This window comes from Lipotes vexillifer, unplaced genomic scaffold, assembly GCF_000442215.2.
Source record: "Lipotes vexillifer unplaced genomic scaffold, Lipotes_vexillifer_v1.1 scaffold39, whole genome shotgun sequence".
Taxonomy (NCBI): domain Eukaryota; kingdom Metazoa; phylum Chordata; class Mammalia; order Artiodactyla; family Lipotidae; genus Lipotes; species Lipotes vexillifer.
The window spans coordinates 1,402,852-1,416,231 of NW_006787038.1; positions in this window are offsets into that span (position 1 = coordinate 1,402,852).

A 13,380-nucleotide genomic window follows, 5' to 3' on the forward strand; every position below is an offset into this window, starting at 1 on the left:
AGCTGGGCCCGTGAGCCATGGCCGCTGAGCCTGCGCGTCCGGAGCCTGTGCTCCGCAACGGGAGAGGCCACAACAGTGAGAGGCCCGTGTACCGCAAAAAAAAAAAAAAAAAAAATTGCAGCCAGTTAAAACCACGGAGCCCAAGGATGCAGCCCCTTCTGCCAGCTAGGCTATTCCTTACACTCACCCCCCGAATCCTTCTGAGCTTCCCTTTTTTCACCTTCCAAGGCCCTCTCTCCTCCAAAATTTTCTTTGGGCTTCTGGGTTCTCCCTTCCCTGCTCCTCCATGGACTGATGCTCTGTGGCTCTCCCCTCAGAGCACGGTTTCCCTTTGGGCGGTCTCAGGTGGAAGCTGCCCTTCTCTCTCAGCCCCTGGGCTCAGGGGCTCTGCCTCAACAAACCATTAAACCCAGCCCTCTACGGTGAAAACCGGCCCCAGTGTGCTCCCGCCGCCTGCTTTGCACTCCACTCTTCCTTGGTGCTGCCCTGAGGTCACCTCATTCAAGGAAGACATCACTCTTCCTCTTCTGGGGACAACTTTATCAGCTGCAAGCCTACACGTCACCATCATGTGGGATGATATCGCATCTCCATGGGCTGCTTCCTCAAAACAGCTTCGTCTCTCTTATGCAGCCCCTACTTTACGGCCACTGCCTGGACCTAGTCATCTTGGAGCTACCCCACCTCTGGAGTGTTAAACACAAATACCCTGCGGGCAGACCACAATCCCACACCCTTTGTGCTCTCCACAGCCTTTCCTACACCTGACCTGTGATGTCACTGGTCCTACAGTTCCTTGGCTTTTAATTTCCCCTCATATCAGCCCCACCTGTTTTCCCTTCCATCCTGAGCCAGGCTGGGGTCCGTATTCCTTTTTTTTTTCCTAGTTGCTCTTACCTCTGTTGTCCCCTTGTCTTTTCATGACACCCTTTTGGCAAAACCCCAGCATAAAGTTAATTCAGTTATTTGCCTTCTCTGCACCTCTACCTAGGATACTGGGTACTGTGGGAGAAAAATCACACGGCTGCACAGAGTGAGGGGACTACACGACCACAGCCAGCATCACAACCAGGCCTTCAAAGTGGCCCGGAATTTTCTTTCTTTTCCTTAGTCAGTTCTCTCTAGAGCTCATGGTCAGCGATTTCTGACCTCCTCCACTCTCTTCAAGACACCACCTTTCCCAGCATCTCCCTACACATTCCCAGCAGATAACCTTCAGAGAAAGTAAGAGTCATTTGGCAGAAATTCCATCAGCATCCTGCCATCAAACAGACTTTATTCTTTCCTTCTTTGCTCTCTGGTCACAATGGATGAGGTAGGGGTCCAGATAACCCTCCTAAGAATTTAGGCTAATCCCTTCAAGTGCTTTGGACCCTCTCCCTTTCCACCTCCTTTTGAAACCCCCTTTGGTTGGTTTTCCGTGCACTACTCCCATCTTGTGTTTCTTCCTCTCTACCTGCTGCTTCTCATTAGCATTTAAACATGTTTGAGATTCACTGTTTCAAAACAAAACAAAACGATCCTCTCCCTTAAACCCACCTCCTTATCTCAGTACTTCTGTGCTCATTGTTGCTCATGTAACAGTTTCACCCCAATATTTTGAAACTTAAAACAACCAACACAAAACAACAAACGCTACCTCATTCAGTTTCTGAGGGTCCGGAACCTCGATTCAGCTAAGCAAGATGGCTTGCGTGTCTCCTGAGGCTGCAGTCAAGATGGGACAGCAATTATGTGAAGGATAGACCAAGGCTGGAGGACCTGCTCCCAGTATGGCTCAAATATGGCTGTTGGTCATTGGCCTCTGTTTCTCATCACGTCGGCCTCATGACGTGGCAGCCATCTTCCCCTACAGTGACTGATCCGAGAGAAAGTGGCTAAAATGGAAGTCGTAATATCTTTTGTAAAAGGAAAACCAAAATGGAGTTGGTATTGCTCACAGAGCTCTCTAAAATGGAGCCGAGAGGCCAGTGAGGAAGTGTGACTCATACACATCTCAGCTTGGAAGAACTCTGAGCTTTTGACCACTTATTGTCTTAACAAAGACATCCAGGACATCTGCCAGAAACTCAAGATACTTATCGGACTCTTACCTTAAAATAACTCGTGACAATCTGTCTACTTATCGGACCCTTACGTAAAACCACTCTTGAGAGCCTATTCCTTAAGGACAAATAATTCTTTTCTTGTATCAGAGTACAGCCTCATGGCTTTTGCCTTTCTATGAGCCCCCCGACTCTTTCTCTTCCCTGGAACACGCTTTTGGTTTTACCTGAATCGGTTATCTCACACGCTTTTGGTTTTATCTGAATCGGTTATCTCCTGAATTACAATTCTTAAGACCCCAAATGAAGCTCTTTGTTCTTTGCAGCCTCGATACTGATTATTGTTTGACCCTTTTGAAATGTCCTTACTTCGGCTATATTTCTTTGGTCACACAGAACAGCCCTGATATGATGTGGGAGGTGAGAACCCCAGGAGGTGGGGGTAATCAGGCGCCATCTCGGAGGCTGGCTACCGCACCACACTTTGTAGCCAGACCTGTTCAAAGAGGTGTTCACCTTGGGTGTCTCCAGATTTTGCTTTTCATTCAGACTGCTCTCACTGAGTCCCCAGTGACTTCCTTATTTTGAAATCCAAATGCTACTTTTCAGTCCTTATCTCAGGTGGCCTCTCCGCAGCATTCCATCCTGCTGAGTCCCTCCTTCACAAACACTTCCTTCCCTGGTTCCTGTGATATCACAGGCTCCTGGATTTCCTTCACCTTTCAGCCCCTCCTTGGTTTCAGTCACAAGCTTCTTTCCTCCCATCTATCTGTCTCTGAGGGTTGCTGCACCTCAGGGTTCTGATCTCAGGGTTCCCTTCTGTGAACATCATCTTGGCCTCTGCTAACCTGATCTCCTGGCGCTCCCTGCACCCCTGCAGAATGTCTCCTGGCTCCTGCCCTCCTCCCATTGTCATCAGTTCAGATCAGCACCTCGGGGCTACTCTTTGTCCAGTCATGAATTCCTCAACTAGAGGAGGAGGGAAGAGGCCAGAAGGAAGTAAGGATAATGGCATAAATTAATGCAGGGAGTAACCGAAATTCATCAACCTCAGATGGAGAAGCCTGCGGGGTGGTTTGATTATTGTTTTCAAGTCTACAGAGGCCCCTTTTGCTTTGAGAAATATGACCAATTGCCCTGTCTCTTCCAAAAACCAAACAGGGAAAGGTAAAGTTTTAGTAATGACAGATCCAGGTTAAAATAGAGAAGCGTTAATTGCCAGGAATTAGCTAGAGCAATGTGGAGTCTGATCAGCAAATTTTTAAAAGTAGGTTAGGTTTTTGCACATTTGAGATGATTCCTGGGTAGACTGAGCTAAGGGTGGGCAGGTGGATTGGGTAACTCACCACATCTTCCATGGCAGCATGAGGGGAACTCCAGGGTGGCACTGAGCTCAGAACACAATCTCTTGTCCATTTCCAGCAGTGGAGTGTGAGAAAGCCCATGCTTAGCAACGAAGACCCAACGCAGCCAAAAATAAATAAATTAAATAATTAAAAAAAACAAAAGGGACTTCCCTGGTGAAGCAGTGGTTGAGAATCCGCCTGCCGATGCAGGGGACACGAGTTCGAGCCCTGGTCTGGGAGGATCCCACATGCTGTGGAGCAACTAGGCCCGTGAGCCACAACTGCTGAGCCTGTGCTGTACAGCCCGCGAGTCACAACTATGGAGCCCGCGCACCTAGAGCCCGTGCTCCGCAACGGGAGAAGCCACTGGGCTGCAGAATGGGTTCATTGTGGTCTGCAGGGACAGGGCAGTCTAGCCACTGCTGCTTGGCTGCATCAGTCTTGAAACTGGCCAGAGCCTGGGGTTATAGGTAGGGAGGAGTGGTGTGAAGACAAGCATGAATTGGTATTGAGACGAGGAGCACAACCAGAGAGAATAACCTTGGCTAAGGAGCTGGTTGGTGTATCACCTCCTCCAGGAAGCCCCCCTGATACCATCAGACTGGCTTCACCTCTGTGCTCTCAAAATGCCCTGTGCTCCCTTGGTCCTCAAATGGACACTGTGGCACTGAGATGGTCTAAGAGGTTGTCTCTATACTCATCAAGCCATGAGCTCCTTGATGGCAAGAACCATGTGTCGTTGACGGCTGTCTCTGGGATCTGGCACAGCATGTGGACCCTGCAAAGTGCTGGGTAAATCAGTCTTAACTAATTGACCTAGGGAACAAAGGCCTTGGAGGACTTTGTATCACATCATCCCCAGAGCTAACTTCAGTATAGCCCAGCAGAAATCCCTGGCTTTTCAGAACCCCATTCCAATGGGACAACTGAAGAGATGACCCAAGGAAATCTGGGTTCTGGTACCTGCTCAGCCACTTATTAGCAGAATGACCTGGTTAGCACATGACAATCCCTTCCCCATGCCTCAGTTTCCTCATCTATGAAATGGGGGTGATGACCCCACAGATTCACAGAGTTGCCTTGCAAATCAAATGAGATAATGGGTGTGGAGGTGGTGAAAACATCTAGAGAAAAGTCTTTAAGACTTATACAGAGGTAAGAAGTTATTAATAGCCTCATTAATATTCTTACCCAGAATGCCCATGGAGAAGCAGTCTGTGGCAGCTCCAGCCCCCGCACCCCACCCTTCCATACTATTTCTGTCCCTGGAAAGCAGGTTCTTGGAATGGGAGTCCCCATTCTGCCACAGTGCGGGAAGGGGGTGAATGTCAGGCGGAGACGCCCACCCCCCCCCCAGCTCTCTAGCCTGCCCCTCCTTGGGGGTTCTCACCAAACCCTTTGATTTAGAAAGAATGGCCGACACCAGCACACCAGCCATCTGGAGGATGGCAGGCGGCATCTTGTCTCTGTCACTTCGTTTGATGCTGAGGTGCTGGGGTGACCCCCCAGTCAGGCCCAGGTACAAGGGGAAGCAGCTTCCACTTGTCTCCTGTGTTTTTGGGGAGGCGTGAGCTGCTCCGGTGGCTGATCCTTTCTCTCTTCCTGCTCTTCTTCCCAGGACTGTTGAGCTGCCTGCGGCCCATCTTGCCTGCAGAGAGGAGTGGCCGGGAGTGAGAACAAAGCCAGGGTTTTCTCCTCCCCCACATTATTCACTTTCCTGCGGAGCAAGTGTGATGCTTGCCAGCATCAGCTGGCCCATTACTAGGGAGCAGCAAAGAGAAGTAGGTGGCCCCAAGATGGGGAGAGGACATCCAGATGGGTGGGGTCTGATGGTGACCTCATCCTCCAGAAAGTTCCGGAGATGACATCCAGGTCCTGCCAGCCAGCAGAATCCCCCAGGAGGTAAGCCCTGAGGGCTCCAGGCAGAACACCTGACCTCCCCTGGGCCTCACCTCCCAGTTTCCCCTGGCCATGCTATAACCTGTGAACATCAGCACGAGGGCAGAGCAGATCTGTAGAAGTGGGGTCTTCACTGGCTTTGCGAATAATCAAAGCCCAGGGTCAGCAAAACAGTGGATACGAAAGAAAGAAAGCCAGGAGAATACATCTGAGGTCCAGGGAAGGCTGGCATCTGGAGTGAGGTGTCAGACAGGGGCTCCGCCAGCCCCGCCCATGGCTGTGTCCACAGCGGGAGGAAGACCAGCAGTGGTTGTTACCAGTCTTGCGGGAATGGGCCACTACCAGAAATGCAGCCGCCTGCTCAGAGGAGGTCTCCTAGCTCGGCCTAGCTCCCCTTCCACACTGCGCCAGCCAGGTCTACCGCGGCTGACTTAAAACGCTGTCCTCAATTTTATCTTTAGCTCTGGCTGCTGGGAGCCTGAGTGACAGGCAGGCTGGGGGCTTGTGCCGGGGTGGGAAAAATTTGCAGCTACCTGGTTTGCTGAGGTGGTACGATTGCAAGGAGCAGGGCCTGTGTGGTGTTCGTTGCTGCATCTGTGGCTGGCGCGGTGGTAGGCACGGAGCTCCCCCAATACTGGTTGAATGGATGGGTGGATGCAGCCAAGCATGGATGGAGCAGAAGACCCCAGAGGAGAGGATGAGAGCAGGGCCAACTGGTCCACAGACCAAGTCACGGATCCGGAAGGAACTCTGTGTGGTCTTGGGCGAGTGACTTCCCCTCCTGGCCTCAGTTTCTTCATTTGTAAAAGGGGACTAGATAAGCACTTTTCAGACCACGTCCGTGGACCACTGACACTACATCCACCTCTGCCTCTAATCCCCCACCCCACCTCCATAAACAAGGTGCTGCTGCTGGGCGCTTGAGTTGGAAGGAAGGGAAATGACGGACTATAACGCTCTCCTACCTCTTCCATCGGGATTGAGTCACTTTTATCAATTCTGAATATTGAGCTTCCTGAAAAGAATTCTTTTATTTTTATTTATTTATTTTTTTAATAATTACTTAAACTATCCAGAGCAGTGGATGTTTTGCTTTGGGAAGCAGAGACTGGTATTTTTTTTTTTTTAACATAAATTTATTTATTTATTTATTTTTGGCTGCGTTGGGTCTTCGTTGCTGTGCGCGGGCTTTCTCTAGTTGCAGTGAGCGGGGGCTACTCTTGGTTGCGGTGCGCAGGCTTCTCATTGCAGTGGCTTCTCTTATTGCGGAGCACGGTCTCTAGACACACGGGCTTCAGTAGTTGTGGCTCGCGGGCTCTAGAGCACAGGCTCAGTAGTTGTGGCGCACAGGCTTAGTTGCTCCTCAGCATGTGGGATCTTCCCAGACCAGGGCTCGAACCCGTGTCCCCTGCGTTGGCAGGCAGATTCTTAACCACTGCACCATCAGGGAAGTTCAAGAATTCTCTTAGACAAAGAGCAGCTCTGTTCCCCAAACACATCCAGACTTGAGGAGCTGGAATGAAATTGCCTCTTGGAGCAGGTAGCAAGAATAGCCCCTCCACTGTCTCTCTTCAGGACTGATATGAAAACCCCTTGTCTGAGCAATAAAAAATGTGACGTGCCCAAGAAAGGATGAGAGGGGCCAAGGAGAGACCCTTGCAGGGCAGTAGGAGGGTGTATGGGAAGGGGCTGACCGGGGGGTGATCCAAACCCACAGCTAGACCTCGAGGAGAAGCAAGCCTCCGTGGAGATGGCAAGGAGACTTGAGGCAGCAAGAGGTCCGAGGAGAGAGCCAGAAGAGGGACTTGAAGCCAGGATCCAGCCACCCCCGACTGTCATGAGGTGGGAAGGCTCGGCAGACCCTTGAGGTCCCAAGAGGGGGATCCAGCAGCCTGGTGTGCTGGGACCTGGATGCCAGCTTGGGCGCTGACCCCGTGGAGCCCAGGGAACAAGGTTACTGGCAAGGCAGGAAGGCCTGCGGGGAAAGGGAAGCCTGGCCCAGGGAACTCCTCGCCTTTCCTCTTGGTCTGCCTTATGAAAGGAATGAGGTGTGACCGGGACCTGGGCAAGTTATTTTAATCATATGTGCCTCCCTTTCTTCCCTTGTTATAGGGAGATGACCTCTGACCCTGCCTATATCACAGAGGTATTCTGATCAAAACAGATTATAGATGTGAAAGTCTTTCTTACTACATATTGAAACTGCTTTACAGGTGTTACTCAATGGCCAGAGGGCTGGGGTCTAGCTGGCAGGACTCTGTTCCTTCCAGGCTCTTCTTCCTCTTGTTCTTATAAACTTGCTCCAGTGAGAGAGCAAGTAGGCCCAGGGCCTACTTCCCTTTTTCTTTTGAACTTCCTTCCGCCTTCCTCCTCAAAGACATTCTCCTGCCATCCCCTTTCTTTCCCCAGCCTTTACCCTGGTCCAGCCTCTGATGCTGAGCTCCCAATAAGGCAAAGGACCCCTTGCTCCAACCTCCCAATTCCAGCTCGTCCCACACACTCGGCTGGCCTCATTATCCCCTCCCCCTGCTTGGAAACCTGCTGCGTGTTCAGTGTGCAACCCACACTGAGGCCCAGTTACTCATCAAGCGAGTCACCTGGGCCACTCACTTCTTACTGACCCGACCCCACCCCCGCCAAACACCACCTGACATGGCCCCCTGCAGACACTCAGCTTCCTACCTCCTCCTGCTCCAAACCATATCCTCAACCACCATCTGAAAGGCCCTCCCCTTTCCTTCTGTTAAATCAAGAAAATACCCCTTGAATAAGTGGTCGAACATCTCCTCCCCTCCAGGAAACCTTTCCTGAATAACCTCACTGAAATCTTGCCTTTTTGTCATTTGAATACTTTCTAGAATAGAGCAGGATTGGCATCTCTGTAGTGTGTGTACCTGTGAGGTATGTGTCTGTGGGTTCTGCTAAGTCCTGTGGCAGTCATCTTTCCCAAGTCACCACACCCACTTGTTCCCCATGGTGGGATTGGTACAGACGGCCAACTGGTAAGACTCATTATGTAGGAAGATGACCAGGCCAGGTCTGATGTTGGGGAAGATGGCAGGACAGCATCACGTGCAGAGGCCATAGTGACCTTTATGACAATGAGACTTCCCAGAGCCTTTTCCTTTTTTCTTTAAGATTTTCTTTTTTCTTTTGATGTGGACCATTTTTAAAGTCTTTATTGAGACTTCCCTGATGGCGCAGTGGTTAAGAATCTGTCTGGCAATGCAGGGGACATGGGTTTGATCCCTGGTCTGGGAAGATCCCACATGTCACGGAGCAACAAAGCCCATATACCACAGCTACTGAGCCTGTGCTCTAGAGCCCGTGAGCCACAACTACTGAGACTGAGCGCCACAACTACTGAAGCCTGTGCACCTAGAGCCTGTGCTCCACAACAAGAGAAGCCACCACAATGAGAAGCCCTCGTACCACGTCGAAGAGTAGCCTCAACTCACCGCAACTAGAGAAAGCCCGCGCACAGCAACGAAGACCCAACGCAGCCAAAAATAAATAAAGTAAAATAAATAAATTTTAATAAATAAATAAATAAAGTCTTTATTGAATTTGTTACAATATTACTTCTGTTTTATGTTTTGGTTTTTTGGCCCTGAGGCATGTGGGATCTTAGCTCCCTGACCAGGGATCGAATCTGCGCTCCTTTCGTTGGAAGGTGAAGTCTTAACCACTGGACCACTAGGGAAGTCCCAGCCTTTTCCCTAAGACATGGCCACAGGCTGTCCTCCTCTAATGCCACCTGAAGCACTCGTCACCTGTGGCAGGAATTGTAGATGAGGCACAGACATTGTCACCCATCCCCAGGATGGCAGGCTGGTTTGTTTTGGTTGCCTGCACATTGCTAAAGGGTAAAGGCTCAGGGGCTGCTTATGTGCACACGTTGGGCTCAGCACACAGTCCTGGCCTATTTTGTGGTTTTATATCCAGAGGTGCCAAGGACAGTCCGTGTTTGCTGCTCAGGCTGGTGATTTAACCCAGAATACCCTTTAGGTGCTTTCCAACCCTGCAGTGTTCTTTTGTATCGTTTGGGTTGGAAAATGAAAAGCTCTCTCTGCCAGCAATTAATTTACCAAAATAAACAAAAATTCTGCTTTTCGTGACAAAGACAGTCCCTGAATGCCAATCTTAGGGCTGCCAGATTGCAATTTCAAGTGGGTGCAGCTTGCACGGTTACAGTTTACAGGTGATTTATCGGGGAGGTTATGAGAAAAGGAGAAAATTCAGTCAGGAAGGAGAGAAGTGTCACACATCTCTTGCCCTCATCCCCAACTTCTCTGGCAACAAGTCTCGTGTCCTTGACTCTACCTTCCCGTTTTTATTTTTATTTTTTTAAGAACTGCAGATGATTTTTGTTTTTCCATTGTTTTTTGGCTTATTTCCAACCCTCTCCTGACAAGGGTGCAGCCTGGCGCCCTGCTTTCAAACCCCATCACTGGCTGCAGGCACCTCCCGCACATTCACCATCCAAGACCTTCAGCTTGCTACATTTTACAGGAGGGTCTGGTCCCTTCATCAGAGAGCTGCTTCTGGGGGTAGTTGATTTGATACACTCTGGAAACAGTATCCAAACTGCGGAGTTGCAAACTCCCTCGCCTTCCCTAAACGCTGAATGAATAGGGACAGGGATTCGTTGCATTGTAAAGGGAGGTGGCAGCCATGGATTTGAGATAGAGTTGCTGAGAAGCTGGGAAGAATTTGCTCAGGTAGGGAGAGTGGGGTGTCTGGGGGTGGATGCTCTGAGCGGCACCAGCCAGGGACCATTAGAGATTACGCTGGGGGAGTTAAAAGCAATGATTTAAGTCTGAGAACACTGTCTCCTTCATCTCAGAGCCTGCTGAGAATCAATCCCAGTAATCATTACCCGCATCCCCACTGCTGCTCGCCAAGGCTCAGCTCACTCGTAAGGACCCACCAGCCTTCCTCACACACCTACTCTATCAACTTCCTGCTTCCTACCACCTACCTCTGAGAACTCTGCTCTTCGTGGCTTTGCAATCTGGATGGTTATCTTTGCCAAGATTCTATCGACTCTGATCCTGGGGATTCCCTGGGCCAGATTGTGGACAAGTATTTATTGTGCATGGTTTTCAGGTGCTTTGTGTGAAAAACAGACACAGCCCTGACTTCAAAAAGCTCACAGTTCCTCCTGGAGTCAAGGTAAACACAGAAAACCAAGGAAACATGCAGAGAAACTAGAGAGTAATTTCCTTATAGGCAATGGCAGGAAGTTGAATCCTCTTCAAACTTTTCTGCTGGCATCTCACTCTTGCTTCCTCTCCATTGTCTCCCACACAATTCTGTCCTGGAATAGTTTGGACACAACACCCCACGGAGCCTCTTTATTTAGCTCCTCTCCAGAGAGACACAGAAGTGACCCCAACTCTCTCTGGAGGAGTGGGTAGGCAGAGCAGCCTTGATAATAAAATCCAGTGAACAATTTACTGACCAGACTAACAGTGAGTGGTTTGCTGTGGATTCCATTCAATACTGCATGCACAACTACTGTTGTGTTAGGTCTTCGAGGGAGGGGTGAGCGGTACAAAAATGAACAAGAAAAATCTTGCCTCAAAAGAGCTTGGGCTTCCCTGGTGGTGCAGTGGTTGAGAGTCCGCCTGCCGATGCAGGGTACACGGGTTCGTGCCCCGGTCCAGGAAGACCCCACATGCCGTGGAGTGGCTGGGCCCATGAGCCATGGCTGCTGAGCCTGCGTGTCCGGAGCCTGTGCTCCGCAACGGGAGAGGCCACAGCAATGAGAGGCCCGCGTACAGCAAAAAAAAAAAAAAAAAAAAGAGCATATTCTTCATGTATATCTAATATTAAAACTTCAATCATATGGAATCCTTTGGAATATAGTACTTTGAGGTATTAATGCTTTTCAGACTCTTTCACTGATCTACCACTGAAGTCATAGCATCAATGTCTTTGAAATCTTGTGTTTTTATCATCATATGAAATTTATACTCCACTTTATATCAGTACTGGTTTTAATATAAAATGATCTTCCTCCTCCTCAATCCCACACTCCTCAAAGTCTAGTTATAACCGAAGCAGTAGGAGAATGGGACACTTATCCTGTCTTTTGGACCCCCGTACATTATCTTACACCCAAGGAACACAAGTACCCTGTGAGAAAATCAGGGTAATAGCTCAACACCTACCTATTGATTTTCCCTCCTTCCCAACCCACCTCCTAGGTCTGACCTTGCCGGGGGCTCCAGACTTCCTATTTTTCCTGCCTTGGCCCTCCACTCCTACAAGCCAATAGCCCCCTATTTCTGGGACATCTCGCCCCTGGTTTACCTTCTTTTTGTGCCTCTCTTAGAGGAGGTTCCCTGTTCAGTTCTGGTCCTTGATTTTATGTTTGGGATTGTTTTTGGTTTTGGACACACAGCCATTTAGGCCCAAGGAAAATCGTGGCAAAAAAGTCATTTATCACTCCATTAATTAATTCTTTCAAAAAATATTTATTGGCCACCTGCTCCTTAGACTGAGCTGTGCTAGACACTGTGCATATAGTGATGAGCAAAATAGAAATGTTTTCTCTCCTGATGATGGTTACAAGTTATTGAGAGAAATGACATTAATCAAATAATCCTACCAGCGTGTAACTTTGAACCGTGCCTGGAAGGGAGGAACTAGGGTGCCGTGAGAACATAGAGCAAAGTACGGACTCGCTCTGATCTGGGGGAGGTGGTCAGAGAAGGCTTCCGGGAGGAAGAGGTATTTCAGCAGAAATGTGGAGGATGACTAAGAGTTAACTAAATGAATGTTAACTAAATGAGGGGGAGCATTCCAGGCAGAGGGAACAGCATGTGTAAGTGTCCCGTGCCTGGGGGAGGGGAGCACAGCCAACTTGAGGAACTGAAAGACCAGCGTGGCTGGAGCATAGACAGAGGAAGGAGAAGTGGGTCAGGTGGGGCCCAGAAGTCTAAAATCCAAATTGATAACTTTAGCTGGAGATACACATATGTGTACTAAGTACATAGGACATAACCAAGTATGTTTACTTAGTTCCAGAGTAAACGGAGGAGGAAGAACTTTAAGTGAAAACAAATTAACCAAGATGAGAAGTTCAGGAGAAGGTAAATTCACTACATTAAATATTCCAAAAAACCTCAGAAGACAAAGAGCAGGGACATGTTTGTTGAATGACGGAAGGAAGGATAAATGATGAATGAATAAAGATCTAGTACCATATTAGACATCTCCATTTGTAGCCATGCTTCCAGCAGAAGACTGACCTGGCTCTGCCTCTTCCAGGCCAAATCGCCTTCAGTGCTCTGCCCTCTGGATGCCATGGCCTCCTGTACATGTGACTGTCACAGCCTTGTCCCATTGTATCGCCGTGATGGGTTACCACTTGCCTCTACCACTAGACTCTGAGCTCCTTGAAGGCAGGGACCTTGCCCTACTCATTTTTTTCATCCCTCGGGCCCAGCAGAGTGCCTGGCACACAACAGGTGCTCAGTAAGCGTTGGTTGAAGTAATACACAGTGTCCTGCCCACATAAATTCTGCAAGGGAATGAGGATGACGGAAATGAGCAGTTGCCTTAGCTGCGTATACCCTCAGGACTAATAGCAAACATTTCAGAAGAGTCAGCTGCCTTAGACATCCGTTTTGTGGTGAAATCTTAAACTTGCTCTTAGAGTGATCAAATCCAGGACCTTGTTTTTCTTGTGGGTTTTTCTGTGGGTATGTCCAGCTCATCAAGTCATCAGTAACTAAGCAGGAAAATCTACAGGGTGAATTGCCAGTCCTCTCCACTAGCCTATGATATCAATATTCTGAGTATGAGTAGCCTTTGTATTTCCAAGCTATATGTGCACATCCATCGTTTCCTTTTGTCCATACAACACCTCTGTGATGTACTTAACTAAAAGAGGTTAAATGATTCGTCCAAAGATCCTACGGCAAATTGGTCCAGCCTAGTCTTTTCTCTTACATCCATTCTGCTGCCTTGCCTTACTCCCTACCCCAGCGCTTTCCTTTACCCACTTTGAAAGGAGATGGTTCTCAGCAGCCACACTCTTGGAGATGCTCTGGATAGCTCTATGGGCCTTGTTCCTGCTG